The following is a 27,274-nucleotide window of genomic DNA, read 5'->3' as shown; positions in this document are numbered from 1 at the left end:
TTTTACCCTTAGTTGTAATAAAGCACTTGGTCAGATTTTTTGTGATAATAGCCTAATTGTACTTTTCAGGTGGAAAATTACGCTAAATAAGCCGTCATTGTAAAAAAAATTCATTTGGGGAGATTTTGACACCTCAGTAACAGGTGCCACTGCTTTTCCTCACATTGATTTGTGTGTGCTCTCAAAGTGTTTGGAGGGTTTTAAGCAATTAAAGCAAAAGCTTGTGTACTGTAGAGCCAGACTTTTTTTTTAAGTGGTCTTGAACAAGAGTTCTTTCAGCCGAGTTCTTTCACCCGGCCATGCTCAGATTAATTGTTTTTTTTAAATCTGTTTGGCAATTTAACATTGACCTATGATTAAAAAAAAAGGGGGGGGGGGGGGGGGGCTAAAAGTCATTCAAGGGATGAGGCAGTGTTGAATCGACATGTAACAGACAACTTGGCAGAGAAACAATTTTAAATTGTGTCTTTAGGCACTTTGTTACTAATAGCCTGTCACAGAAACACATAATTTATTCCCATTTCTTTAGTTGAATTTATGAATAATGCCAAAGATAACACAGTTTGACAGGCATAACTTGTATTTTTGCACTGACAAGATGATTCCCAAAGAACTATTAGCAGAAAACATGGTGTGCGGTGTGTCCAGTTCTCTCAAAATCTTAAGTAATTTGAGAGAACTGGACTAAAGGAGGGCAAGTGTCAGGCCTCAAAAGCGATCTACAGATGACCAGTATCTGAAAGTCCTTAACAGGGAAAAAAAACCCTGAAATACAACCTGAAAGATGAATCTACTGTTGAATCCATCTACTGTTCACTGAACCCTCATCAGAAATGGTTTCAGTGGAAGGGTGGATGTCAAGAAGCCATTCTTAAGAAAATGAAACCGTGAGAAAAGATGTGGCAAATTACACGAAAACTGCACTGAAAATCAAATGCAACAAATCTTATGGAAGGATGATTCCAAATTTGAAATCCTTGGTTCAAGTTGTCATCAATATGTACGAAGGAGGTCAGCAGAGAGGTGCAACAGTGAGTGTCTGCAGTCATCTGTAAAACATGGTGGCAGCTCTGTCAAGGTTCAGGGCTGCATATCAGCCCATCTTTGGAGAAAAATGATGGAATTATGAATGCAGAAAAGTACAGTCATTATTGAAGCAGTGTGGGATCATCTATTCAGAGAATGGAACAAAAAGCAGCCGACAGCGAAAGAGCTTTGAATGTCCTTCAAGAAGCCAGGACAACTATTTCTGAAGACTTCTTAAAGAATGCTCATAAAGAAAGCTTTTCTAACAAAGTTCAGGCTGTATCGAAGAATAAAGGTGGTCATACCAAATATGGACTTTCAAGGTAGAGACCATAGCTTGCCGTTTACGGTATTTGCTTTTGTGTTTGTATGTTTCAATAAATTGCTGCATCTGTTTGCAATTTTCATGGCAGTATATAAAGAATTGAAGAATGGCTTAACACTTTTGCACAATGCTGTATTTCAGTGTTTCTTTCTTTCTTTTTCTTGGTTTAGAAAGATGTCCTATCATAGGAAAAAAGCCCCATGGCCACAGGATTTCTACATGCAGTAAAATGCCTATGGTTAATTTTTTTTACCCTGAATACTGATTATTGTATAATTACAATTTGAGTAATTTTTACTTACTGCCGATTTTTTTTTATCTTTCATTGTCAAATACTTTTTAAATTAATTCATTTCTGTAGGTACATTATCAACCCATTTGATATGCAATGTTTTCTTTGTTTTGTAAATGCTCATTAAAACTGCGCCTCCGGTTATATACACAGGTACATGGTCTACAGATGTGGCTCATCACATGCTGTGTGCATCAAGACACTTTGCACCTCGGAACAGAGTCTCTGCATGACAAAAAATCAGAAACGTTCCCAAAGCAATGTCTTTGATGCAAAAAAATCTACATCTCGGATAATATCTAGGGGATAATAATAGGCTACGCACCAAGTGAGGTCCAGAAAATGCATAAACAAAAACATTAAATGTAAGAAAAAAGATGGCGATGATGATTTGCAGTTACATAAAACCCTTCAGTTTCTTCTTTGTTCGGGGTATTTCTTTGCAAGTCTTTATTTTTTGCATGGAAACAAAAAACACAATCATACTTGGAGTTCAATCTCAGCTCTGAGGAGGAGGTATGCTTGCATATGATTTAGAATAAGTGGTGCTTCATAGAAATAATTTCTAAGTGACTAAATTGCCTCACCATTCACAGCACGAGTCAATGGAGATGCCAAAGAAATCAAATTACATTGAAAATTTCAATTATATCTCCTTTTTTCATCTGGACACAGTTTAGCTGAGTGCTTTGGGAGATGTCAGTCTTTTGTGCAAATCCTTTTTTTAATCATTTTTTATGCATGTAGATGGAAAGCATTCTGTGAACAATCACACCAGGGTCACGAACACACCAGTTTTAATGAGGTATCCTTAAATATTCTACAGGGGGTTCACGAGTGACTTTGTGTGACTGCAAATAAATGAAAGCGTCGTAGGAATATTTATTTGAGGAATCTCACTTTTTTTAAACAAGCGATCTAAAAAATGATTTGTGAACTTACTCAGAAACAGTCTCTATATTAGACATTAGCGGGTAATTGTGCTTCAGGATTCGAAGCATAACCCAGACCTAGGACAGCGACAGTCATAACCACTTATTAAATTCCACATTTCGGCAACCACGTCTCCTACAGATTGCATTTATATACTGCTAAATTGTTTTTTAAATTACATTTAAGTGCAGCATTATCTCTGGTTGGATTATGCTCAGAGCAGCCTGATGCCATGAAATGGTATAAGAATAACACCATGATTTCACATGTTATTAAAGTGCGTTTTCTTTTAATGCCTTTTTCATTTAATTTCACACTGACTTCATTCACTAATCAGAGCCGAAGGACAGCCTAACCCTGACCTGAAAATGCTTCCTATCATTATCATCAGGTAACTGTTTCCCTTAAAGGTTTTGGAGGATTACCTGTGTAGTTATTTTAAAAGCTATAAATGACACGCAGAAAGGTCGAAATGTGCAGAAATGACAATGTGGTGAAGCGGGGTGCTATTTATACCCATTGCATGATATCATCATGTTCAGAGACAAAGCTCCACGTTTATGAACTCCTTTCAAGACGGAGCGGTGGTGATTGGAATGAATGGTGTTTGCACCAAGCATCCAAATCTCACACCAGAGACCGGAGTCTGCATTCAAACTCCCGTCTGTGATTAGCCTTCATTAAGGTAATAAAAGCACTTTGGTTAAGGTTAATAAACGAAGCATTTTGATTAAAGGCAAATAAACAATTCATCTCCTAAGTCACGGTAATATCAAAGCAGATTACAATCTTTTCCTGTGCTTTACAAAGTGCCATCAGTTCCGGAAAAGGATGAATAATGTTGTGCTAACTATAGGCGCATCATATTATATTTGCATATTAGAGCCATGGTTTTATGTTGAGTTTGGGTGGATGTTCATGTCGAATGTTGAATTTTCTTGGAATTTGGTTTGGTGGGGTTGATTGTGATTTAATGGCAGCTTTGAGCTTTTAAGTGTCACTCCAGCAGCTGGTAAATGGAGAGCAAGTTACCCTATTACAGCCAAGCAACGGGTAAGTATCACAATTTAATTCTCGCTACAATCTTTTGTTATGGTAAAATTACACATCGAGAGTTCACTATATTAGAGCTAGGCTAATGTGCAGCTAAATATAGGTTTTTTTTCTACTTCACCATTATCTATCTATTGTCTCTATGTTTATCATAGATCAGAATATCAGCAGGGTGCAAACTGCAGGGAAGCCAGGGGGCGCCTGACTGTGCCTAATGAGCTGCCCTGAAAACATGATTTGTAAAATTTTGGAGGGTCTCTAAAATGTGTGGGGGGTTTTTTTTCTCCCATTGCATTTCTATTTTTTTCCCGTATCTTAAGCATCATAGATCCTACTTGAAATTAGGCTATTACAGATTTATGATTCATGCATATGGGTGATTCATCACTACTTCACTTTAATGAAGATACTAGCATGTATGCTATTCTTACCAAGCTTTTTCTTCTTACCAATGTAAGACAAAAAAGAAAAAAAAAAGATGGTATAATGCATAAACCAGAGAAAACAAACAGGTCTCCACCAGCTGCAAAGAGTTCTATTCTTACATAAAAAGCCCCTTCAGTCACTCTCAACACCTTCATTATCTGTTTATTATTCTCTTTACTCGTATTTTTATTAATAGAAATAATATTGCATCTCTATAGCAAAGTGCTTTAGAGATGCAGATGTATAGCTCCTTTCCGACTAAAATAAAAAGTTCCCACAGAGTAAGTGCTATAGTTCCCATATCACATGGCAGCATGCACACGTGATTCCTTGTCAACATCAGGGCATGTGTGGTGTATATATAGCTAATTTAAGCAGCAAGTGTCAGATCAAGGAGCATTCATTATTGATCAACACATCATCAGTTACTTCTTAGGCAATCACACCTCAGAGATGGGGATCATTAACTTCTTTAGTAACCATACAAGGGTATTAGGTTATCTTTATGGAGCTCTATATTATCCCGTGATCTAAAGAAAATGAACCTGTTTTATTCTGATAAATTAGCTCCTTATCTTCCGAAAGCTGCTTCTTTTCCACAAGATTATGAGATAAATTGACTCATTATGACAAAAATGGTATAACACTATCAAATCACGGTTGCTTCCCTACTAAAGATGAAAAATCAGTGATCAAGAGACACTGTGTGGGAATCTGTTTTCATTTGTTAGGGTAAACTAAGGTAGGCTTTCACTCAGTTGATGAGGTAAACTGATGCAATCCAATAGAACAACCCTGTAATAAAGCCTGCTTTTTCTTTTCTTTTTTTAATGATGGTTAAAATAATCAATTTCTTTTAAAAAGTGCAGGTGTTAATTAACATTAAGGTCACCTTGGAGGCTGTCCCTGGCAGTGTTGAGCAGGACTGTGTGATATCAGGAGTTGTTTCAAATATTTATCATATTTTCATTGATAAATGAAGCATAACCAAATTATCATAAATTCAATCAAGAAACTTCAATCTGCAGGGCCTTTGAATTTGAATTTCAAAATTGTGGTTTATTGTTCCCCCAACTGGCTTCAGTACAAAAAAGAGAGTCGTGACTTGCCTTTATTCAAACGTAATTGTTAAAGTGGAACATTATTATGCCTTCTGCAGAAATTAAATATTACAGCGACTACAGATTTTTGAGTTAAGGACCGAAAGAATCGAAGGGCAGCAAAGGCATCTGCCGTGCATTTTTTATATTTCTTCTTTCCAGTTCGATTCCTGGGGTGTCTGTGGGAGCACAGAGGAACACAGGGGGATACGGCTCATTTGTTCAATGCTAATGTGATGGAAAAAAGATGAGGTCAGCATGGCAGCGGAGTCACCAAAGTGGGATTGATTCTGGATCACATCTCACTTACATGAGAAACATGTGTGTAAACGTATCGATTACGAGTGCTTAGAAAACTTCAGTGCCGCTGGATAGCTTAAAGCTGCCCGAGCCAGAATCAGCAGTGTCCTTCTCTTCTGGCCTCGTCCTTCTCTGACAAGATCGTGATTATCAGGGATCGGATTATGTCAACTCTTCCCACTGTTGGGTTTGGAGCATTAACAAGCAGACAGTATACCTTTGCAGGATATCACACTTGCTGAGGGTGTTTAATTAATAGCTATAAATTTCATTTGCAGGAATATTCCCCAAGTGTTACATCCAGGAAACTCAAGAATGACACATAAAACAATGCAACTTAATTTTTTTGTTATTTACATGACAGCAAATAAAAAATGGAATTCTATTGAGACGGCACAAAGGTTTATACGCCTGCCAGGATATATTTTAAGATGTCTCTGTTTTTCTACGGCCATATATTTTTACTGAATTCAGTAGAATTTTAAAGCTACAAGGAAGGAAAAGTGGCTTCTGTACAAATATCTAATCATTCACAAGGTGACACTTGTAGACCTCAGAGGCGGCCCTATTTCACAAGTCTCAATGATAATCTGCACTTACTTACATCATTAATTATGTCTGTGGAAGAGAAAGTCCACCGGGCATTCAGTCCCGCTATTGCACAGAGAAAGAGAAACACGAAACAAACAAGATTAATAATCGCCTGCGGTGCCCATCCCTGGGACCAAGCGGCTAACAACTCTTGACAAAACAGGGTTTAGAGCAGCAGATGGATTGTCTGTAGAAATGAAGGGAATGTGCACTGGGAGTGTAATGAAGAAAGAGCGTTAGGTGCGCGCTTTTCCCCGAGTCCCTGCGAACGAGGCTATGGAAATTAAATCAGCCCGTGACAGTTCCCGTCAACTGATTCCACCTGGGGACAGTGACCACAGATATGAGCATACACTAATCAGCCTTTGTTTCATCTGAAGAAATGAGTGCATTTAATAATCGCAAACAATACTCTTGTGGTTCAATAAAAGACATCCAGTCCTTGGGAGGCTTACTCCTGAGAAACTGAACACGGCCGTCAACATCTTTGCTGCCTACAGGAAGAAACGTGACGTGCATCTGTTAATAAAAAGAGGTAAAGTCAGGGGAGAGTGTTGGAGAAGTAGTAAAGAAAGCATATTTACTTTTAAAAAGAACCTAAAGGTGAGCTGTAAAATCTTTACCCAAAAGTTTGCTTTCCCTCACAGTCTGGTTCATGTTTGACCTCGGGTGTCGTGGAAGAATGAGAGCGGCCTTTTCAGCCCTGAATCATCAGAGGTGCTCTTGAGAATGCAAGCGGGACATTGAATGGACTGTAAACAGACGGCTGCCTAATGCAAAGGTTGTGCTATAGTATGTTAAACCCACAGTAGTCCATTTGTTCTAAACATGTAGCAACCACTCCTAAACATAAAGTTTTCCTGTAGTGAGAGAGCATGTCTGAAGTGAACTAGCCCTTGTTGCCGCATGTTAGACACTGGATAATACCCTGACCTCATTCTCACAGCATTATCAGGCCTTAGATTTAGTGTATAATGTCGGATTTTTGGTAACATTTCATACGTGCTCACAATTTTGCAGGATAAGTACAAAATGTATGTTTTTTTTTATATAATCAGTGGTTGGAATGAGCTGTAAAAAGCCTCCCAGAGTGAAAAAATGAGCCACTAGCCCCGTTACTCTCCTATTTAGTAGACCACCTACTGTTTCACTGTGTGCTGATGTATTTACAGTTTTTCCCAGCCCTATCACCAGACAAGAAATACAGAATTTGATGATTTCTGCCAAAACTCTGTATTATGTTCTGTGGCAATCTTTCTGTTTTTTTATGTCAAGAGTCCATTTCTTCAAAAAAATAAAAATAAATAAAAATCTCTCATTCTCCAAGATATGTGCTTGGCAACGACAACATGATTAAGATTAGGAAGAAATGGTAACAGTTCATGGTGTCCTTAAAATCTGCCTGGTACTGTGGTACACACTACTTCCTTCACTAACACCGAAAGACAGATTGGACCTAATATGTCACCGATATGAGTATAATTCCCATTGTAGTACTTGTTTCCCATTGTTTTTTTGCACTGCAGTGCAACTCTGCCCCAGATTTGCTGTGGGGTTTGATTAAAGAGATTGATTGGGGAATGTGCAACATATGAAAAGAGAAAGGATGCCGGTGCTCACTGATAAATTGTCTTCCTTTTTTGTGGGTAAAAAAAAAAAAAAAATGTGTCTCAGCTATAAGCCATCATCAGTGTAACCCACAGTTTGGCTATTATATAAACCAAGTGAGGTTTAAAAATAATTCAGCGAAGAGAATACATGAAACCCCCCCCACAAAAAAACACAATTACTTACATGATAAACCAACCAGAAAGTGTCCATAAATCAGGAAGGAATCCTGTGAAATAATATCCAGCATCGCTACATGATAGTCTATAGTATATATAAATTCCTCCACTTGTTAATGAACTGGTGCTGCAGCAGGCATAGAGCCCATCACAGCTGAGGTGGGGTAGAACCTGAACAGATCAGTAGTCTGTCACAGAAAAACAAACAATCATCCACAACTGTGGCAAGAAACCATGGAGAAAACCCTCACAGGCACAGGGGAGAACATGCGACAATGCTAAATGATGCACAGCAGTGGAGCCCTCTGCAATATATAAAGGCAAAACTGGAATAATGTAAGTCTTAACGCTCCATACCGCACTGGGATAGACTCTGTTTTGAAATCTTTCTTTATCTTGCACTTTAGTTAGTTCTACTTCTGCCATTTGCTTTGCTTCCCACCAGTTTTGGGCCAAACTCGTGCTCAATCAGCTTATCGCTCACTCAATACTTTCTCCCTTTTGCTAGACTGGCTTTGTACTCACAGCATTTAAGATTTCCAGTCATGCCTAGTGCTCCTTACTTTTTGTCTTGTTTAAATTCAAATTCAAATTCAAATTTTATTTGTCACGTACACAGTCATACACAGTACGATATGTAGTGAAATGCTTGGACAACTGCTCGTGACCTAAAGAGAACAAAAAAGGAAAAGGCTATGAATAAGATAGGAAATAAATATGAAAAATTAAAAAGGGTAAATTTAACTAGGAAGGAATAAAATATAAATTAAGGTTAAAAATGAAATAACTGTACAACACAAATTAGAATGAAGGGTAAATTTAACTGGGAAGAATAAGATAAATATATAAATTAAAGTTGAAAATAAAATAACTGTACAACAAAATACACAATACACAATATAGAACTATATAAGAATGTATGAAGAAATCTAAATATAAATAAATATATACACAATAACAGCAGCTGTACAAGTATTAACTGGAAATGAAGAATATAGTGACCAGTGTTGTGCAAAAACAATGTCCAGAATGTCCAGTGTGTGTGTGTAAGAACCATATGTGTGGGTCAGTACTGTGTGGTGGTGTGATTGAGAGACCGTATCGCCTGCGGGAAGAAGCTCCTCCTCAGTCTCTCTGTGTTGGTCTTCAGGGAGCGGAATCGCTTTCCTGACCTCAACAGAGAGAACAGTCTGTTGTTGGGATGGCTGAGGTCCTTCACGATCTTCCTGGCCTTGGTCCAGCACCGCCTGCTGTAGATTGAGTGCAGGTCAGGGAGCTCGGAGCGGATGGTGCGCTCAGCTGACCGCACAACCCTCTGTAGAGCTCGTCTGTCCTGCATGGTGCTGTTCCCGAACCAGGTTAAGATGTTTCCCGCCAGGATGCTCTCTATGGTGCACGAGTAAAAGTTCCTGAGCACCTTGGAGGGCAGTTGGAAGTCTCTCAAGCGTCTGAGGTGGTAGAGACGCTGTCGGGCCTTTTTCACCACGGTGTTGATGTGACAGGACCATGACAGGTCCTGCGTGATGTGAACTCCGAGGTATTTGAAGCTGTCCACTCTCTCCACTGGGCACTCGTTGATGACGGGGGTCTGGTAGTTCCTCTCCTGCTTAGTGCTGAAGTCCACTATCAGCTCCTTTGTCTTACTGACGTTTAGAAGGAGGTTGTTCCTCTGGCACCAGTTCTCCAGATTCCTAATCTCCTTCAGGTAGGCCGTCTCGTTGTTATCAGAGATCAGGCCCACCACGACGGTGTCGTCAGCAAACTTGATGATGGTGGTGGAGCTGGTAGTGGCCACACAGTCATATGTGTACAAAGAGTACAGCAGGGGGCTCAGAACACACCCCTGGGGGGCTCCAGTGCTGAGAGTGGTGGAGGCTGAGACATGTCCGCCCATCCTTACTGCCTGTGGTCTGCCAGTTAGGAAGTTGGAGATCCACTGACACATAGATGAGCTGAGTCCCAGATGCTCCAGCTTGGTGGTGAGTGTGGAGGGAATTATGGTGTTAAATGCAGAGCTGTAGTCTATGAAGAGCATTTTAACATAATTCCCCCTTCTAGTGTCCAAGTGAGTGAGTGATGTGTGGAGGAGATGAGAGATGGCATCGTCTGTGGAACGATTTGGACGGTAAGCGAACTGTAGTGGGTCCAGTGTGTCTGGTAGTGAAGAAATGATGAAGTCTCTGACCAGGCGTTCAAAGCACTTCATCACTACTGAGGTGAGGGCTACAGGGCGATAGTCATTGAGAGAAGCAGGGTGGGGTTTCTTCGGGACAGGAACAATGATGGACTCCTTGAAGCATGTGGGGATCACCGACTGAGATAAAGAGATGTTGAATATCTCAGTGAACACAGGAGCTAGCTGGTATGCGCAGTCTCTTAGGATACGACCTGGGATGCCGTCTGGTCCTGCTGCTTTCCTGGTGTTCACTCTCTTGAAGGCTCTCCTTACTTCATGCTCGGAGATGACGAGCACGTTTCCGGTGCTGGCAGTATCTTCCTGTCTGCAGCCGTTAGCGCCGCTAACACTAGCATTGTTGGAGACCTTAGCTGCAGCCTCGAAGCGAGCATAGAAAGTGTTCAGCTCGTCTGCCAGAGTCACGGCCGCGTTCGTCATACCGGTTGTTGGTGCTTTATAGTCCGTTATTGTCCTTAGTCCCCGCCACAGGCTCCTAGAGTCACTCTGTTGGAGTTGTGACTCTAGTTTCCTCCCGTAGCGCTGCTTCGCCTCTTTCACCGCCCTCCGCACGTTATATGACGCGGCTTTGTACGGGTCCATGTCCCCCGTCATGAGTCCCGTGTTGTAGGCAGCGGTGCGGGATCTCAGAGCGTCGCGGATGGTTTTATCCACCCACGGCTTCTGGTTGGGAAACGTTGTGATAGTCTTTGTCTCCACGGTATCATCCGCTAGTTTCCCGATGAATGAATGAATGTTTAGATTCTTATTGCATTTCCTCGTTAGTTTCCTGTTTTTAGATTTTTGCTGTGTGCCTCCTACCAATTTCGTTTCCTTTGTGTAGTGATCTCTGGTGGATGACCTTTAGCCTGACTCAGATTTTGGACTTTTAACTACGTGTGGCACCAAGCTTTTTAGTCTTTCTCCCCCTGTGCAATTGTCACGCTAATCACATGACTTATATATGAAAGCTTTTGCTTGTGTAATGAGTTCACTAATAATCATGACCCATTTTCACAGCATAATAATAGGCAGAAAGCTAGTTTTAACAAAAAGCTCCCAAAAATTCACTGCATCCTATCTGTCCAGCATCAAACAGAAGAAAGACAAAGTCAGCAGGTGTTAGAAAACCCCACCCTGATTCTCCAGCAGGAACACCCATCCACACTCTGAATAACAATCAGATCATGTCTACTGAATAAAACAGTGTTAGGTAGCTTTAATCACAAGGTATAACTGTTAATGTTTTGCTCATGTCTGTAAAAAACAGTGATCAGAGATCAAATCCAGAGGCTGTCAGGAAACTACACCCACTGGAAGCCCCCAGGCAGCTGGCAGCACTGCAGTGATGTGAAGGCCAAGTACTACCCGACACATTTAATCAAGTGAGAGGGTCTACATTTAGACAGGCATGGTCCACAGGGAACGTGAAGGTTCTCACGGCAAAATGAAGAAAAAGGGAGAAAAAGACCAACTCGTCTGTGCTGGATTGATTCTTTCTAGCCTTGATTGAAATTCACCCACTGCTGTTTAAACACATCACCAGAAAAGGGGATTTATTTTGGTTTAAATGAAACAGTGAAACCTTGTAAAAATGAGTATTCATTTTGTGATTTTTTTTAAACAGTATTTTAGAAATTGTAACAGGAATCATTCAACTTTAAAATGAATTTTTTAGTATCTTACAGTAGAAGGCAACCGATCAAACATCCTCCGAGTTACGGATCTTTTAGTGACGGAGAAAACTAAAACGTGATCACACGATCCTTTGAACATTCGTGGTACGTTCTGGATTGCCGATGCTTGGGCAGCCAGGTTTGGAAATTCAATAACAAAAAAAGTGCATATTCATCGTTAGCAGGTCGAGAAATTTGTGACCCCTCTCTGAGAAAAAATGCCTTCAATTTCTGATTGTTTCTGAATATTTTAAAAGAAAGACATAAAAAACACCCAAATACTTTCATGTTGGCCTTTGATGAATTAGAAGCAGTACATTTCAAAGACTTGCATCACTATAGTCTTAAAATAGAATAATCAGTTTTTATTCGATTTGAATATCAAAAACTATGATTTGCGCATGGCCTTAATGCTTAGAATCATGAATTAGATGTAGCATGCATTTAAGGTCATAATCATCAGTAAAAGTAATGATTTAAAGTCAGAATGTAATTGCCCTCAGGGCCTGTTATCTGGAAAGCACATCATGTGGTCGGATGCATGTTGAAGGTGTGGACAGTCCTCACAAAAGGCAACGTATTTACTGTAATTTAATTAAAGGCATCAATCTGTGGGCTAGTGTGAAAGTGCCATTGTGCCCTCTACTGCTGAAATTCAATATGCCCTGCGCCTGAGAATGAATGCACTCGTGAGTATGTCCACCTTGTCTATCTGGAAAAGCAACAAACACTACTTGGACCGCAGGTTGCCGATGCCAAGCGTGATGCGAAGATGGAGGTGATCCACACAGGTCACTGTGCGATTTAAAGGTACATCGGGAAACGTTGTTGAGTCCGATCATAAAAACAAAAACCAAGCATCTTGCAAAGATGCCATTTTTTCTTTAATGTCTTTCCTCCTTTTAAAAGACACATCAGCAGTACACCTTTACTGAACTTTTCTGTCTGAATGAAAACATTCAGACAGTGTTAAAGAAAGTACCCGAGAAATAAATAGGCACCAGCTAAAGTAAAGTGAAGTGTATGTGCATTGTGTCTGGAGTGTTGGCCATCAGGTCACTGGTTGTCTCTGCAGCTAACAATGCCCATTCACCCTTGACGTGGACCTTTCTGGTGGCTTGTGTTGCAAAACAAGCATCCACTGTTGGCTTGCATTATATTGCTTTAAAGCCACTTAAATCGAGTTTTTTTTCTTCATAAGAGCGATGTGTAAAAAGAAAAGAACATGTCAATGGATCTATAGAGCTTTATTGTGAGTTTTCATCTCATTGTCTATCTATCTAGCCTTTATTTTGGTCCAAGTTTCCCACTCGCGTACTGCTGTAACAGCAGGGAGCTGTTTTCTTCTTCTTAAAAAACAATTTCGAGACAGTCAGAGCCATTGACTAGCTAGTGAACATGGCAAAACATAGCAGCTAAAGACCAATACTCTATTTTCCCCACAGGAGTGGGAAGGGAGCAAAAAGAGAACTAAAAAAACAACTAACAATAAAACTCAATGCTGGACTTTTTCTGTGGGGAAAAAAAGAGAGCATGCTTTCAAATGAATGATGAGTGTAAATACTGGATAGTTAAAATGGGACCTCGAGTTCCTCGTCCCCAAGAGTGGCCAAACAATCTGTTACGACAGGTTAAAAGGAAGGTGTGGGATTTGGGCTGGTACACAGTGGTGACAGAGTTTTCCCTCCTTCTGCAAGACACAGCAGCGAGCCAATCCCCAGCATGTTGTTTAGTGGAGTTATGTGGCAGGAGGGCATCGTTAAAGGCATCATGTGTAACCGGAGGGTGATTAGAGACACAAATGAGCAGATTGAACATCTTTAAGTTGCCAAACCAACTGCCAAGTAATCCGTGTTTACGTTGCAGCCTAGCAGTGCCAGCTACAGTATATAAGAAAGTGTTGTTTCAGCTCTTTAACAAACATACAGTACATGCCACAATTATTCACTGTCGCATAATGAGAGCAGTTTTCAGTAAATCATATGAGAAATAATATACTTTCATACCTCCGGGGTGAAGCTTCATAAATTAAAGTGAGAATAGCATCTTTTTCAACCTTATCAGGTCATGTTCATTATTCAAGCAAACAGACTTTGGCACAATTTCCTTGCAGCTTCTATAGTCACCCTGAAATCAGTCATAAAAGTTGCATCAAGAAAAAATAGAACACACTGTAATGAGATTGTTTGACAGTGAACTCCGGTAAGCTGATATAAAGTACAAATGAATAATATACTTATTTGCATCTTAGCCTGAAGTTATCACATATTCGAAATGACTGATTTATGTATCCCCCCCCCCCCCCCACCCCATTTTCTTCTGTGCCATTATAGTGTAACATTGATGTATTTAACATGTATTTTCCATATTCCATCTTGACCTCATCAGCGAATCATCTGTGCTGAATTCACCACCGTTTTTAATGAGGCATTGACAAGATTCATCAGTGATGGGGTCTTTCATCACCCAAGTGACTGCATAACACTTGAACTCATGTAGCCGAACATATGGAGAGCATCATCAAGGCCTTTTCAGCGGTTTTCAGCTGAGACACATCTTATCTATCAATCCAACACAAATGACATCGGCAGTGGAAAAGAATCAAGCCAAGGGAATGTGTATCGAACATACTCTTCCCCATAAGCACTTGCAGACAAATCGCTGCCAACAGTGTTGTAAATTGCTCTTTGGATTTCTGGCTCTGAGGGGGGGGGGGAATAGCCTGGACTATGCAGAGAAAGACAGCTGAATGAGTTCAAGATAAGCACTTTTTAAAGGCCCTTTATCCATTTCTGTCACTCTAATATCCTGTTAAGAGGAGTGTTCTGTTTTCCACAAACAAGTCTGTTATTAACTATTATTTTTCATTAGTAGAAGTCATCACACTGGATTGATGCATACATCACCTTGCCACATTATTGATTTTCATTTTTTCTCCCTTGTTTTCCTCCGTTCCCTCTTTTTCTGTGCACTGTGTCATAATTAAAACAACTCAGAGGCATCAGTGATGATTGCACTCTTTTTTCTGGCCTCAGCTGAGGAGGTTCATTTTTGCTTTTCTCTCTGTTTGTTTGCAGTAAATGTCAAAAACTCACTTACCTACCGCCCAAAATACAGAGCTGAATAAAATACATAGGCAAGATTGTTGGAGTTGCTGAGACTGATCTTTCCCTCATGAACTGGGCTACTGCATTATAAAGTATCATACTGGATGCATGGCATCTGTCGTTGCCTGCTATTTTGTGCTGGATGTGAACAGATAAGAAAGGGAGAACATCGGTTTGTAACTTTGACATGTTTTAACCACACACACATTTTCAGAACTAGATGTTACTTTCTCAAAATGAAGTCTTATGCACTTTCTGTTTTTTCTTATATAAGCCTTTCCAGTTGGGTGTGCCAAACACTGCATGAAAAGATGTGAATGTTAACCTAACCCTAACTCAATTTTTTTTAATATGGTCTCTCTATTTGGTAGGTTCTCACTATTTTGTAGGCCTGAACAGAAGCTCTAGCTGACTTCAGTTTGATGCTTTTGGTTATGCACCTCCAGAGGTCTCAAGGATAGTCTGGCTGCTCCAAAAAGCTTACCCACTTTCCTAAAACATACATGGGGGTAAGGTTAATTGGTGATTCTAAATTTATTGTAGGTGTTAATGTGAGTGTGAATGGTCTGTCTCTATGTGTTAGAGACTATCAGCCTATTCAGGATGTGCTCTGTCTCTCGCCATATGACATCTGGGATAGGCTGCAGGCCCTGTGACCCTAAATTGGATAAGTGGAAGAAATGGATGATAATCTCTTTACCACTATACTGGTGGTTTCTATGGTCACCATCATACTGAACGCCTCTTATCTTTAAGAATAATTTTAAACCTGCATCTGCAACCAAACCTTAACCAAAGCAGCAGAGTGTAAGACTGGATATGGTACCTGATAATGTAGTGCATCTGCTTTTTCTGTGTCTGCAGTGAATAAAAAATGGTCTTGCATGAAGCAGTGTTTTCTGGGTAGGTCTCAAGGACTTCTTGGCCTTTTATTCCCCTGCCTGGACCACCACACCAGCAGGTTTCAAGTACCCACCTACTAATAGTAATGTACAAACTGTAATTACTGGCCTTTATTGCCCTTAATTTCTAAGTGCAGGTGAGGTTGAAGTTCACATGAATTGTTTTTATGTAGAAATGCCACTTGTCTGTGGCACAAAAGGAAATGTCAGAAAAATAATGAATAGATTATAAAAAAACGGTGTCAAATTAGATGGTATCTGCTTATTGTTAAAAATCTGACATGTCTGAGAGGTCTCATACTGACTTCACAAGTAAACATGTTATATAACATTCATGTGTTTGTTTGTGTGTGTGTGTGTGTGTGTGTGTGTGTGTGTGTGTGTGTGTGTGTGTGTGTGTGTGTGTGTGTGTGTGTGTGTGTGTGTGTGTGTGTTTGATCACAGTGTTGGTTTTAGACCGCACCGTTACCTTGGATCTTGCATTTACCCATCCTCTTCTTTCACCCCTGCAGGTCACCTCGCTGCTCTGATATGTAACTGTAAAGCCCTGCATTTTATTTCTTTTGTTATTTTTTTTATTGGATTTATTTATGTCTTGAAGAACTTAGGAGAACTTAAAGAAGCAATTGAATGTGGTCAGGTGTTAAATGCACACTTCCACATTACTGTGTAATACAACAACAAGATGAACCCCAGAGTAACTACCTCCACCTCCACTCTCCCACCACAGAGTCCCTTCTTTTGGTAATTTCCATTACAAATTTGCATCTGATGTTTTGAGTTTGGATTTTTTTTCTCTTTGCAAACATCTTGCTGCACTGTGTTTTCATGCAGAAGGGCTCATGGGATCACTTAAAATGGTGTGAGCACAAAGTGTATTGTGTGCCTACACCAAGCAGTGACCTTGCCTTCCCTTAAAGAAAACATCCTTGAAGTAAAATAACTGTGATGCTCTGGGGCTCGGGAGAGAGCTCCATCCCCAGAAGAGATGTTAGCACAGGCAGACCTGCTTTGGGAAGAGGAGCGTCACAGCGCCTGCGGGCTGATGAGTCACTTTGAAGCAGATCTGAGAATACCGTTATGGCTGCAGGGGCTAGAGAATTGTCAACCAAGCGTTCTCAAACCTGAAGAGCTGCAGGAAGGAGTCTCCCCTTCGCTCTTTCACCAATATTGAACATCAGTGAATATTGAATCGGTTTTTTGTCATAGTTCACGTCTATCCACGACTCAAGTTATTAAATTAATCAGAATCAGAATCAGAATCAGAATACTTTATTGATCCCTGGGGGAAATTATTTTTTGTTACAGTGCTCCATTTTAAACCAACATTAAGACAAGACAGACAATACGCTAACTAAGAATAGTACAATATATACATATATATACATACATACATACATACATAAGTCACTTATAAATAAATATTTGGAAAAGAAACATGTGTAGTTGTAGCAGCAAACAGTGTGTTAAGTGGATGCGTTGTACAGGGAGATGGCCACAGGCAGGAATGATTTCCTGTGTCGTTCAGTGGTGCTTTTCGGTAATCTCAGTCTCTCACTGAACGAGCTCCTGTGACTGACCAACATGTCATGGAGTGGGTGGGAGGTGTTATCCAACATTGTCTTTATCTTGGACAGCATCCGCCTCTCCGACACCACCTTGAGGGAGTCCAGCTCCATCCCCACAACATTGCTGGCCTTACGGATCAGTTTATTAAGTCTGTTGGCATCTGCGACCTTCAGCCTGCTCCCCCAGCATGCAACAGCATAGAGGATCGCACTGGCCACCACAGACTCATAGAAAATCCTTATTGCTGTCGTGCCTTCACTCACATAACGATGCACTGGTGAAGCTGGGAAATGACTATGTTTCCTCTGCAAAATACACCATAGAGCAGATCTCTAATAGTCTCTAGACTCACAGATAGTGAAGTAAAGATTCTGTCTTAAGTTCAAAATGCCACATAGCAGAAAATGAAAGAGTTTCCGTAGGGTCTTATCTTCATGTGTATTAGAAATTACTTTTTTATCTTAAGAAGACTGTAGAAACCGATGAACTTAATGCAGTGCATAAGGTCTCCTCTAAGCAGTGCAAAAGATTACCTTACTCTATTATACAGTAATTTGAAAGTGAGGTAAAGGTTAATGATGAAAGAAGGGCTGCTGTCTGTGGCCAAAGGTGCCATTCTGGCTGACAGAGGATTACCCACAAATGTTTTACCGAAATGACTCAACATTTAGGAAAATGTTTCAACGAATAGTAGCGGCTTGTATTTATTTAATATTTTTTTCCAGACAACACTGAACATTTTTCTCTTGCATAAGTGGAATGTAGTATGTGGTAAATGATTTCTACCACACTGACTTTCAATAAAATTCTCTTCTATATATTACAGATGATGTCTGAGGTATTTTATTGTTATAAATACAAATACAAATAATATGATATATAAATATTTAGGGTAAGAAATGTTTATCTGGGCTTTTGAATTTTCCAAAGTTCATGCTTCTGCTTTAATTCATTCATTTCTGTGCCGTTTAAGCTTCTTTTGATGTAAAACCTTCATATTTGTCTTTAAGAAGCCACTTTGCATTTGCCCAGCCAAGTCAAATTTAAACAGAAAAGTATATTTTTCATGTCTGATTTCAAGACTTCCCAGATTTTGTATTCCTTTCTTTAAGAGTCTTGTTGATTTTTCAGGTTGAGTTCTGTGCTCTTTGGGTGGAGTCTCTCTGCACAGCTGTCCTTCTCACACCTGCTTCAAACAACCTCACCAATCCCTGGGTATTTTATGGGTGGATGGTGCAGCAGATCACTGCCAGATTGTCTTTCATGGTGGTAATCTTCTTGTTAGCTGCATGTGCTTGTTTTTCTGTCAACTAAACTTTGTTGTTCCATCATTCTTCTAGTTGTCATCCCAGGTCTTTTCACTCTAACCCGCTCTGCTCCGAGGAAATATGTGTTCACCAACAGCCACTTAACTTTGAATCTTGTTATTGTAAAGAGGACTTACCTGAAACGTACGTGCCTGCCCACTCTTCATCGCTGCACCAGTCACCTTTCTGGAAACTCGCCTGTCCCCCGAAGACCGCTCCTGAGCCTCAGTCACTCACTCGCCTCCAAGCCAGACTGTTAAAATTGACCTCCACCTTTTACTACATAATTCATACCCACCTTGGCCTCATCTAATCCATCTTCTTCTCCTCCTCCTCAGAGATCCCAGTTGTGTCACCGCTGTTAAACCAAAGTCTCAAGTTTCACACTCAATATTAAGAACTGCTTGCCTTTCAATAAATCTTTTAAAACTGCCTTTGGTGCCCTGAGACATACCTTAGCCCAAAAATGACGCTTCCAGATCAAACAAAAAGAAACATGAGCTTTCTGATATGACGCCTCATCTACAGAATAAGACTTTTTTTGTGCTTTACATGAACGGACAATCACCTTGCTCCTATGTGAAAGCCTGTTCTTTGTTTTGTTTTTTAATTCATCCCACTCATGGTGTAATAATGTCATCTGACTTCTTCCTTTGCTCCTATTTTGTTTACTTTGCTGGTCACACTGTGTGGGATGCGTGGAACACTGATGCTGCTGTTCTGTTTGGGGAGTGTCCAGGTAGCTGTGTTTGTGTTATGTATTTGTTTGAGGAAATATAGTATAATATATTTCCTTATTGTTAAATATAATATCAAGCCGTTAATACAAACCTTACCTCTGGTGTCCAGTTCACAGATGGTCTGAGATGTGTTTAGCTCTTTAAACACAAAGACTGGAAGAAAAATGAAATCCCCAGTTATGTATTTGCACTTGAGATTCTGTTGCTTTGGTTTTGCTCTGTTAATGTTTTTTTTTTTTTAAACTCCAAGTAGAGCTTAAGCACCCATTAGAAGCTAATATCCATTAATGGGTCCAGTTAGCAAATAGCCAAAAAAATAGAGATGCAGTGTCTAGTCATAAAACTCTGTCTGTATTCTGTACACATGATGTGCCTCTATATGGTACAGAAGGCTACATTAGTATTATAAATGAGTTGACCTCAAGGCACCTCACATATCGGTGTTACTATGGAAACATAGTAACCAGCAGTAAATATAGCGGAGAAATGTACAATTTTACAGAGCAAACCGAAAAACTTATAAAGCAAACTTAACACCACCTTACTCAAAATCCAACAAAACAAAGCAAAAAAAAACTCAGACTATTAATACACCTGAGAAATGAGACCTGCTGAATATTACAGACTGAATCACTCCAATACAACAACTCGGTGAAAGGATTTGATTGTGTGTGCTTGAAGCAGGGATCAGAATGTGTTAATTTAGTGATGCCAACATGCTCTTTATTGTTGTCTGTCTGTTTTGGAATAATGCAGATCTACAAAATGCAAACACTGCATTTTACATGTTATCCTGCACTAAATCCTGTTCACCAGTGCCTTAAGACTTGGCTTGCAAGTGCACACTTTATATGTATATCGCTTTTTACTGGAAATTAGACGGTGGTTATATTGAGATTATACTTCCCTTAGGGTGGACACATTTCTCCTGCATTTCTTGTAGTGTTTAAGATGACATGAATATCTATATCATGAATATCATGAATATCAACTACACTGCTCTCTAGATAAATGACCCATCATACTTGATTGTAACGCCCAGCTCAGGGTTAAAAGAAAGCTAGCATTGTTCTGAATGGATGTACATTAAAATCAAGCATTCAGTTAATACTTCAAAATGCATCACAATGATCTGAGGTTGGAAAACTGAATGAATGCCATTTATTAAAAAACAAACAAACCACGAAACAAAAAAGACATAAAACAGCTGTGAACAAAGAGAGATCCTCAAGCACAGAGGAATGTTTTCCACTTTTTCCAAAGAGGTTTTGGACCGAGTCAAGCCAAAAACACCCAGCAGTTTTATTTCACTTAAGTATTTTGGAATTTTAGTTGATCAGAAACAGAGGACAATGAAAGCTTTTATCTCAAATAATATAACAGAAAATTGTCACTTTTACTGTACTCAGAAATAATTTGACTTCTGGTCTAGAGAAACCCTGACACGTGTCAGAAAGTGTGCTAGATTTGAATGGCAAGCTTTGAATTAAAGTTTTAAGACAAATTTACAAAATGCTTTTTCATTTTTTTCTTCTCACCTCTGCTATAAAATTCTTTTAAAACTGCTTCAATTTATTTCCTGGAAACAAAGTGGCTTACCGGCTACATAACCATGGCAACATGCAGAAAAGATGATGGAGATGGAATGACTAACTTCTGCTTCATAACCTCTCATTGTGTTTAAACCCTTCAACGCACACCTCACTGTGTTGAGCATAATAGATGGTTCCTTTCTTACACAACTATATACCACTCAGGAATAACTGTATTACATCAGATAATCTTAGTTTGTGGCAGTGCAAGCATATTAGATGACTAATTTCTCCCAGTGGGCCGGACATTATTATGTGCAGGCATGTGTTTAAGATATAGCTTGCTTCAGCAAATGCCTCATACTCAGTAGCAAATTAAATTAAAATGACCAATAGGGAGTATAGAAAAGCTCGAGCCAAGTTAAACAATTTTTTTTTTTGTCTCTGGCACTAATGAGGATAAGTCATGTGTCATGCTTTGATGAACTTTCAATTTGTATTCTGTGACACACAGATTGTGAATACTGGATCAGTTCACGTAAGGGTTAAAACACAGGTGTGCTGTCTATTTTGGCAGCTCCTCATTAAATGTGAGAAAACGTAGCAACCAGACTCCATTTGACAGTAACCACTCTCTTCATTTACAATGTATCCACAAAGTGCCAGATGCCAACAACTCCAGGTGTGTACTGCTCTCGAGATTCAAAATTAAAACAGCAAATGTATAAAGCTGTCCATATAGCCATCAGGGTGCTCTTATATCAGAGCCAAATCTTTGTGATACATGTACACAAATCTCATTTCTATCTTGTTGACATTATTTAATATTTGCATATACACTCACTGGACAATTTATTAGGGTCATCTTGTTAGTACTGATTTGGAACTGGTTTTGGTTTCAAAACTGTTTTGGATTGAATCTATTCCATGAAGAGTCGATCTAAAGTGCAGGAAATGTTCCTCAAAGACTGACCCACAGCTGCAACATATTTATTTGCTGGACTTTCAGAATGTGAATGTCCCAGTCTACCAGATCTCAAAACTTTGCTTTATTGGACTCATATTTGATGACTGTAGAGACCATTTAAGTAAAGTGAACTCATGGTCATGTTCAAGAAACCAGCTTGATATCATCTGAGCCTTGTGACATGGCGTGTTATCCTGCCGGAAGCATCCAGCAAAAATGGGTACACTATGGTCAGAAATGGACAGACATGGTCACCAACAATATCCAGGTCCGCTGTGGCTTTTAAACTATGCTCAGTTGGTACTTAAGGGCTCAAAGTGTGCCAAGGAAATATCTCCCACACGATTATATCACCACCAGCCTGAACTGTTGATAAAAGACAGGCTGCATCCATGTTTTCATGTCATTTATGCCAAATTCAGACCCTATCATGTGAATGTTGGAACAGAAATTGAGATTTATCAGACCACACAATGTTTTGCCAACCTCGTGAGGTGAGCCCAAGGAAATTGTAGCTTCAGCTTCTTGTTCTTAGCTGACAGAAGTGGAACCCAGTGTGGTCTTCTCATGCTGTAGTCTCTCTGCTTCAGTGGTCAATGTGCTGTCTATTCAGACGTGTTCTTGTGCATACCTTAGATTATCGTTGCCTTCCTATCAACTCGAAGCAATCTGGAAAATACCTTCTGATCTCTGACATTAACAATTTTCCCTCAGAGAAATGCTGCTCACTGAATATTTTCTCTCTCTCTCTTTGACCATTCTCTGTAAACCCTAGAGATGGTTATGAGTATACACACACACACACGTAGAAAAACATTTAGTATACGCATCCAGAAATTATTATTATTATTATTATTATTATTTTTTGCATATACTATTATATATTGTACATATATTTATTAGTTTCAGATTTAGCCATTCGTATATTTTGCCTGTTTATGTTATTGTATTTTGCACAACTCTGTTGCTTGTGAAGCTCGCACATAAGAATTTCACTCGCATGTGCTGTACCAATGTACCTGCACATGTGATGTGACAATAAAAGTGATTTGATTTGAGGGAAAATCTCTGTAGATCAACAGTTATTCAGACCGGCCCACCTGGCACCAACAACCACACTGCCTTCAAAGTCACTTACACGAGCTTTCTTTGCCCTTCTAATGCTTGGTTTGAACTTCAGCATTCCTCAGTGCATTGGAGTTGCTGATCAGATATCTGTGTTAATACACAGCTTTTACCTAATTTAGTGGCCGGAGTTGTGTTTGAAAACACAAGTTATCAGGCAGCTGAGAAGGGTAATGCAGCTGCAGTAACTGAATAACCACATAACAATAGCACTAAGTGGCCTGAGTACAACATAAAATGTTTGTCTAAACAGCTGATAAATGTAATGATAAGACTTACTCACTTTATTTTAAATTTCCTCATAATTTCCACATGGCATGATGTGTGAGGTAGTAACAAGTTTTATAAATGCTGGTTATGTGAGAGGAAACAGTGCTTGCATGGCTTTTATTTGAACACTTCTTTTTCCTCTTGCTGTCATTATTGATCGTTCATTGATGTTTTATAATCTTTTCTGTTCATACATTCAGGCATTAAAAAAAAAAGCTGTAACTAATTATCACCAACATTTTAAAGGGGTTAAATTCTCAAAGAACAATTCCTAAATCACAGCTGAAGACATATACACACACAAATATATATCCAATCTAAGCTGACTGAGTTGCAGTCCTCTTCGTGTCATTCAAGGTGACTACGATACACTCTCACACTTGTAAACACTTTGCATAAATTGTACTTGAAACACAGATCAGGTTTCTCCCATGAAGTGAAATTTGCCGAACCCCAGGATGACCTCACTGGGAATCCACTAAGTCTTCAGCAACTTTGGAGCTACGGATAACAGAACCAGTGTTATTATGTGTAATTGCTCTCCTTCTGCCAGGGCGTCCAGTATAGTAGCTTCCAAACAAAGACCCCAGTGCGCACACAGTAAGTGATTTAAAATTACTGACCCACAAGGTTACATGTGCATATTGTTGAAAAAAGATGCTTTCTAGTCTGTATTTTGTTCCCCCTCAATTTGGCAGTGTGTCATAGACAACGGGGTTATTAACAACAGCAAAGCAAACAAAGCAGCACATAAACCAAGTTACTTGCAATGTAAATGCATGATTTTGGTCTGCTGATATGGGCTATCTCAACCTGCAGGAAGATACTAACAACCATAATGCTGTCATACTGCCAAGCTTACCTCCAGGGGTACAAACTCAAACACACACACGCACAAGCACATTCAAACTGGCATCCATGAATGATCAAGTACATGAAACCAGTTCCACCGAGACATATCTGCATAAATTACATATACACATGAAATGTAAAACTACCCCCCCCCCCCCCCCCCCCCCCAAAAAAAAATATATATATATAAGACACCCACTTTGATCAGGTGAAAATGACAGAGCACTGTTTACTGGCAGGTAGTTTAGGTGGGTGTTGGTAGCCAGTAATGTGCCTCTGTCAGTGCCGCTGAGCTCTATCAGGGTTAAACAAAACCACCACTGAGCTCTTAGTCAAGCTATGCCAGCTACCACAGAAAATATCCAATTCTGTCCATCTGTCTTATTCTCTTTCCAGCTCTCTCACACACAGCGCACACATGCAGCTACAACTGTAATTTTTACAAAGACGGGTTGGATGAACCAGTCTCGAATCTATTCACAGCTGTCCAACAACATGAAAAGAATTGAGCTGGTTAGAAAAATTGGTCTTTCCCTACTGCTTCTCGCTTGTCTGGACTGTCCAGAAGCAGCATACCTCTTATTTAATAAGCATAAAGCCTCTTTACAATCATAGATTCAGACAGACCTCTAGTTTAATTAATAAAATATCTACAACATCAGAAAGATGAATAGCTTTTCACTATCCCCTTTCAAAACAGCCAGTGTGCATAGACTTAAATGCTACACTGACAACCTGATGTGTATTTGGCTTTGGTAGTGTCACTTTTAGATATAGTTAAAGAAAAAAAATGACAGAAAAAATGGAAAAAAATCCACAATGTGTTGTAAACATTACAGTTTACTTTAAATCACATATAACAGTGCATTATTGTTATAAGATTAGAAAGATTTTTCTCATTTTTTGCATTTTGTTGTTACACTACCATTCATGAAAATCGCACAGATTTTTCACCTCTATGTAAACTGTTATAAACCTGTGACAGATTGTTATGTTACATTTATCAGAATCCATAATACTACTGTCACACTAGGGACAGTGGTTTGAGGCTTTGGCACAACCGAAACTACTGTGACTGTTTGTCATGAAGCTCTTGTCTTGTTGTCTATGATATGGCTGCTCTGAGGACAGGGACTATATCTGCAACTCCTGGCAGACAATTGTTGTCTTCAAAGCAACTTTGGTACATCGAGTTGGCAATAAGACGGGATGAGTCTGCTATCACTCTGTTATCAGTCTGCTACTAGTTTGTTATTGAATGGGGTCAAGCTGGCAATTACATGCAATCTGTTTGTGGTAATACACTGATTAACTGTGATAAATTGGATAAAATAGCAAATCTGTTGCCATCTGTTGCAAGTCTACTGCCATCTACATAGCCAGAAATTCACATTAACTATTTACATTTAGAGTCCAACTAGAACCTCATAGATGTGAATCAGAAATTCAGAAATTCCTCCATAAATGGTGATGTAGCTGCTGCACAATGGCCGGTTAAGTGCAGAATGATATTGAAAGCAATGTTACCTTGCTTTCAATACAGGAATATAGCCAGAACACAACCAGCTAAGACTGACTCAGACTGATTGCAATATACTGGCAATCGGTCTGCATTTGTAAATTAGATTGAAATTATTTCCAGCTCTTGCCAATCTGTCTGAGAGTCACTCCGAGTCGGACGGTGATTATTTGGAGCAGGTAGTTTGCCTCCCAACAGGTGACCTGTTCACTTGCCTTGGAATGAAAAATGACCAGTTTGGTAGTGCAACTACTAACAAATGGTTATCAAATGTGAAAAAATTCAAAGAAATCGCTTTAAAATTTTGGGGAATATATCTCACTATTTCACACATATTGCACATTTTACAAGCCATCCAGTCAGTGAAGGATAGCCAGTGTTGTACCAGTACTGAACAAATACAATGTGGTAGTTTATATTGTGTCTCTGAGTGTGCATACATAATAATATGGGAAATTGGGAAAAAAAGCTTTAAGTGCCTTGGTCACAAGGTAGATTAATCAGTCCAAAAAAAAAAAAAAGAAAAAGAAAATCCAACAACAACAACTCCAATATATGATTAAGCAAACCTATCCCCTTTTTAAAAGTATTTTACTTGGGTTGCTGAACAAATGATCAGCAATTGTGGCAAAACAACAAACAGATCCAGAGTGGGAATGAATAAAGCCTCCAAATCTTCCATTGCCGTGTGCTGTTAGTCTGTTTTACCAGAACATTAATAGTGCTTGCTGACATGAGCCTTGCTAGCACAAAAGTTCTGGTACTCTGAGCTCTTGTCATAAGGAATTAGCTTTTGCAGTAATGGCTTACGCCCCCCAAAGTCCCCAGGTTAATCCATTTATTATTGGAAATCTAAAGTGTATTAGGCATGATGCAGTCGTTTCAATACAAGGATAACGATTCTGTCTCACCCACTTTAATAGGCGAGTGTAAAATGAGCAATACTTGTGATAACTACACATTATGAGCATATTTGTCGGCGTAATGTGTTTGATCAACACTGACGTTCACCCTATTGAAATCAAAAGCTCTATCCAGCTACACCCATTTGTTAAATATACAAGGATTCTCCTTTGTGTGAATGGGTGCCATGTTGTGCCACAGCTAGTATTTAATAACTACTACACACACAACCTTCTGTGAAGTCTGTATATGCCAATGTAAATGTTCCATTTGCTATTGACACACACGAAAGTCAAGTTTGAGTGCCTTTTAAAACATCTGACAAATTAACTGTATAAGGAAAAAAAGAAACACTTTCAGCATTAACATCAAGTGGAATCATGATCAGAACTGCAGATATTTTAGCGGTGCTCTGCTCATGCCTAATGTGTGATGAGGAGTTTTGCCTTGGGAAAAGATATTGGTCATATATTCAAGAGAAAAAGAAAAGACAGGATTACAAGGCCAACTGGTTTTAAGAATTCAGGGCCCTCTGCATTGTATTGTAACTGTATGATTTATGCCATATGTTTTCATCTTTTTGTGTAGAAAATAATATTAGACCTGGGGGCTGGGGTGGGGGTGAACACTGGTGACTTAATGCAGCACAGTCCATTTTTCTTCATTTCCTTTTAGGAGCGCATTACTGTAACCTGCAGAGCTCTCTAGTTATCTTCACAAACATCAGAGAGGCAATGCATTTTCATCATGTGCCTCATGGTCCCAGCCAATTCAAAGATCCACAGCTTTTTGTCTATAT

Source organism: Rhamphochromis sp. 'chilingali' (genome assembly GCF_963969265.1).
Source record: "Rhamphochromis sp. 'chilingali' genome assembly, chromosome: 9".
NCBI lineage: Eukaryota > Metazoa > Chordata > Actinopteri > Cichliformes > Cichlidae > Rhamphochromis > Rhamphochromis sp. 'chilingali'.
This window is presented reverse-complemented; position numbering follows the sequence as displayed.